Below are 5,863 nucleotides of genomic sequence, written 5' to 3'. Positions count from 1 at the left end.
CATGGGTGAGGCCAGTTGGGTGGGCGTGGCCCATTGATTGGGCGTGGCTGCGGTGGTAACAGCAGACTGGGTGGGACTAAAAGTTAAATCAATCAATTTCAACTTTGCAAGATCTTTTTTTTCCCCTGCGAGAAGTTGAAATTGATTGAACCTTTTTTTTTCCCCACATGGTGGCAGAGGCCTAAAGCAAAAAAGTTTTATAAAACCCAGCTGAAGCCCTAGGACTGGGGCGACGGTGCGTGTGCCCATAGAGAGGGCTCTGCATGCCACCTGTGGCACCTGTGCCATATGTTCGCCACCACGGACCTATACCATCTCCGACAGGTGAATGTCTAGTCTCTTCTTAAAAATCTCCTGTGATGGAGCGCCCACGATTTCTGGATTTCTTGATCAGTTTCCAACCATTGTTTCTCGTCCTTCCCTCTGGTGCTTTGGTGAATAACCTGGCCCCCTCTGCCTTGTGACAGCCCTCAGATACTGGAACACTGCTATCATGTTTGAGAAGGCTTTAACTCTAACTTGACCAGAGCATAGCTAAAGAATGTCGGTCAGTTTCTCAGCTGTTATGATCCGCCAAACATTTTGGTATCAAAGGACCAACATCACAGATTTATCTTCCTAATGTTTAGCTATGGATATTCTGGTTGCAGTCAACAAAAATGCCACTATTTTTTAAAAAAAAATATGTATTAGTGTTAGACCCTGAAAATATATTTGTCAAAGTGAATTGTAGACACAAATTCTTTGATTTCTAGTTTTATCAATAATCCAAATTACCCCAGAGTAGAAGGAAAATTCAGACATGATCACTACAAGTGGAAATAAGTTCCATCTTCTTCACAACCATTCCAAAGAGCTTTTTCTGTTCATGCATGTTATTTTAAAAGTAATCATATATCATCTATTGGATAGTTTAAGATAATTTTCTTTAATTTGGGCTAAGAATGATAACACTTAGTTCCATTTCCATATTTTATTCTACTCTTGAAGTGCTTTCTCCAAAGCCATTTTCAAACCAATTAGAGCTGAAGTATTTTTTCTGTGACACTATTATATAATTTAGAGATAACTCTTTTAGATTAATCTGAATGAGTCAATAACTTTGCTTCAAAGTTTGTCTATGGCCCGTTGGCTTGAGTTTTTATTTCTGAATTAAGAAGAAAGGATCTAAACTGTAACTGAAAAAGCTGAGCATATTCTGAGGAAGTTAACTCATCACCTCCAGTTTAATAGATCAAAGCCCTTGGTCTGTATAATTTCTAACTGAATTTGGTTTATAACATGTAGTAACACAGAGAGAATTTAGGACAGCTAAAAATAGAAGCAAAAGTAACAAAAGGGTGCTGCTATTTTTACCCATTTCACTCATATTTTAAAATTAGCACTCAAACAAAAGCTCTAAACTTCTAATCTTTACCTGTCTGGTAGAAATCAGCAATTTTGAGTATCCCAGCGGTATTCTTTAGTGACTTACATTTCAAATCAGATTTTGATTTTCACTTCTGCTAATAATCATTTGATTTTTTTTGTAAGTGGAAAGCCTCATAATAAGATAAAATTGGAGTTCCAACTCCATCCTTGTTTTTAAATGTAATTTTTATATAAAACCAGTCTTTTTCCAGCAAGCATAAAATATTTTTGCCATCGACTAAGAATTAACAAAAATAGATTAATAAAACTTGAAATAAAAATAATTAGGGAGTAAAACCATTCAAGTGGCTGTAATTCTTCTAAGCCATAACAATGTTTGTATTTTCCATTTCCTGATTTCCATTTTAATTGATTTTATTACAGGGATGAAATTCAATTTAGAAAACTATTATTGTTTTCCAACAGTGATTTGTAGATATTGTATTTTTGGGGCAATTTTTAAATAGTTGTTTATATAAATCATTACTACAGTTTCCATGAGTGTTACATAATTGCAAATGATTGTGAAGTGGATCAGACTAATTTATGAATTATCCATTATATAAATTCTTATAGAAACTACAGGAGGTTGTTATCCAGCCTTCAAGTGTATGCCTTCCTATTGACCTTGATAATAAAGTATATATTTATTAGATTTATATTCTGCCTTTATTTCATATGACCTAAAATGAGATACATAATACTCCCTTCCCTTTCATCCCAACTCACCTTACCGAATTGTTGTGGGGTACATAATTTTCCCTACAACCATCCTGTATGGTGGGCTGGGCTGAGAGTGATGATAAAAAACAAATAATATTTAACACTGTTCAGAACTTAAACAAATAACAAATACTAATTTAATGTTTATTTTATTGAAATAAACTATTTTTATTTTTCTATATTTTAAAACAAATAATTATAAATGATCACAAGCAAAGGAGAAATATTTTATTAAGTTCCACTTGTGTATGCCTACTGGTAAAAAATATGAACTGATAAGACATTGAAACCTGGCTTTCTGTATAAAATGCAGAGCTTATTTGTATTGTAAAACTCTTGAGCTAGCCTATGTTTGGAATTACCAATGACATGATACTGGAGCAGTGGATAAGAGCCCCTTAGCTGGCTTAAGCTGAAATCAAAAGGGGAAAAGAGCAAGATTCAAAACTGCTCTGCAACATTATACAGGTAGTCCTCGACTTACAACCACAATTGAGCCCAAAATTTATGTTGTTAAATGAATCATTTGTTAAGTGAGTTTTGCCCCATTTTATGACTTTTCTTGCCACTGTTAAGTGAATTATTGCAATTGTTAAGTTAGTAACACGGTTAAGTGAATCCAGATTCCCCATTGACTTTCGTTTGTCAGAAGGTTGCAAAAGCTGATCACATGACCCCAGGATACTGCAACTGTCATAAATATGAACCAGTTGCCAAGCATCCAAATTTTGATCATGTGATGATGGGGATGCTGCAAGTCATGTGAAAAATGGTCATCACTTTTTTCAGTGCCGTTGTAACTTTGAATGGTCACTAAATGAACTATTGTAAGTTGAGGACTACCTGTATTACTAAAACGCATAAATAAAATGAAACAAATCTGTAATGTTGCAACTAAATAATTTTTTATTTTAACTATATTACTCTTTTAGAGCACCTGGTGTTACAAAACCCATTTTGCACATTCTCCTAAATAGGATCCTAACCGTCACCTAAGGCAAATGTTAAGAGTGGTTTAAGTCAGATTCTGATCCTAAGAAATAGTGTCTGTACTATAAATATTTAAAGATAACTTCAGTATATAACTGAATTTAATAGTCTGTGACAAAATTAAGTGCCATCTCATACAATTTGTAAAGCAATGATGTAACAGGAGTAATTGGGGTATATCTTGATGCTGCACTCACACACATCCTTCTCATCCATTTTATTAAATTTATGTGCCCTCCATCTTGTCATTTTAATTTTAATGGAATTGAAATTAATTCAGTTCAATTTCAAACAGGATTGTTTTCCTTAGGACAAAAGTACTTCAATTTTACTGGCTCTGTGATGGTAACAACTATAGGTAGTGTATTTGGTTCCCTTGTAATAAATATATAAAATCCTCTAGAATCCTACGTATATTAACATTGTCTATTAACAAAGATACTTCCAATCTATCTTTTGTAACTGACAATCTACCTCTAGTGTATTTTGGTTTGGAGACTATACAGGTAGTCCTCGACTTACAACAGTTCATTTAGTGACCATTCAATGTTACAATGACACTGGAAAAAGTGACTTATGACCATTTTTCAATTATGACCTTCGCACCATCCCCATGATCATATGATCAAAGTTCAGATGCTTAGAACTGGTTCATACGTGTGACCATTGCTGTGTCCCAAAGTCATGTGATCCCTTTTTACGACCTTCTGACAAGCAAAATCAATGGGGAAGCCAGACTCACTTAACAATTGAGCTACTTATCAACTGCAGCAATTCACTTAACCACTGAGGCAAGGTCACAAAACGGGGCAAAACTCACTTAACAAAGGTCTCAACAACACAAATTTTGGTCTCAATTCTCGTAAGTTGAGTACCTGTAATTAGCTGCAGTATTATATGTACCAACAACTTTATTTATGAATACAAGTGAAATTAAATATGTTTTATTCATTTAGGAAATAAAGAATAAAAGAATAAAAATCAAGAAATGTTATAATGGAAAATCACTGCTAAGAGGGAGCCCTCATTTTTAATAATAGAAGAAGCTAAGCCTGGTAAAACCAGCATTTGCATAGGTTTAATAAAATAATGTCCAGATTTCTATGTTGATAAATTGCATAAAGGGTGAAAAATATGAAAAAATATTTTGACCTATATTGATGGCAACAGTTTATGAAAATGTTATTATTAAAAAGATGGCTGTATTATTTTGAAAACAACATGTGTTGTTTCTGCAGTTTTATTTTGCTCACACTTTCCTTAGAAGACACGTGAAGTGAAACTTTCAAACTTTGGATCCTACTTTTTCCAATTTGAATTACATTCATTGTAAGACGACATTTATTTGCAAAAATGTAATTGGGGAAATGATTCCCCTGGGTATCCTGTAGCATCAATAGTCCTTCCAGATGGGTAAGTCTTAGAATTGATAGCTGTCTTTCAGTGAGCTTTTAAACAATATCTTTTGTGCTAGGATCTCTGTTTAAAATCTCAGTTCTGACATATAAATAGAAATAAGATGAATTTATCATTTTGGGTCTGTTCTGTTTCTATTTTCCAAATTATAAATTATCTTTCACCTTTCTACCAGAGTTGGGTAAATAGAACAAAAGAACACAAAATTGATTTGAATTTTTGTACATGTCTAGTGTTGTATTTTCTTTTCCTGATGTGAGATGTTTTAGTGTTACATGCTTACTTTTTTCTTAACATAATTTAAAAGCTCTTTTCTTTTACATGCACTATATCAGACATGTCAAACACAAGGCCCGGGGGCCAGATCCGGCCAGCGAAGTGGTTTCATGTGGCCCGCAAAGCCATCCTGGAAACAGTGAGGGAACGGCCCCCACTGCCTTGGCCCTGGCCCAGAGACCCTCCTTCTGCCAGAGACCCTCAGATCTGTCCCACTCCTGCCCGGGCCCCCATAGGCACCCTTGATGCCAACGATGTAGAGTTGGCCACGCCCACCCAGTAGGCCATACGCACTCTAGCCACACCCACCCAGGCCACACCCACCCAGGCCACACCCACCCGGCCCCCTGAGGGCAACCGCAATGCTGATGCGGCCCTCAATGAAATTGAGTTTGACACCCCTGCACTATATTGTGTACATTTTAAATTTCAAACTGCATTGCAATACCCTGAAAAGTAAGAGCTGTACTGATGTTAGTGGTGTCAGTCTCTATAAAATTTGGGTCAAACAAATTTCTCTTCCATGCCTACATTCAATACATATTCATGCAACATTGATGAAATATTCATTAAAATATTTCTATGGCAGCTCTCTTCTTTGAAGCGAATCATTCATATAATATTCATTGTCAGAAAAGGAAAGGGGCTTCTGTGCACACAATGACAACTGTATCTTTCTTACATCCTCAAGAGTTGTAAAATCCCCCAGGTTTACCAATTCCAGAACTATTCCTTGCAACATGAGATGTAATCTAAGTCTGCTTAGAAGCTTTTGAAGCGCAAATCCTGAGGCTCTCTCTGAAACCAGATGCTGAAAAGTAGTTGTCTAGTATATGAGGGGATGGGGCAGAAAAAAGAGTGAGCCTGGCAGGCACAGTTTGGGGAATGAATAGCAATTTTTTTTAAGACTGATATAGAAGCCAACCCCCTAACATCTCAAAATCTGAAAGCCAATAAAAATATGAAACTCAGTTAGTCCTTAGTTAGAGCAGATGGCAGGTATGCCCATGGCACAGGCACAGGAAATCATCTAGATGTTTACACAATA

Source organism: Vipera berus (genome assembly GCF_964194415.1).
Source record: "Vipera berus genome assembly, chromosome: 1".
Classification (NCBI taxonomy): Eukaryota; Metazoa; Chordata; class Lepidosauria; order Squamata; family Viperidae; genus Vipera; species Vipera berus.
Note: the sequence above shows the minus strand (reverse complement) of the source record.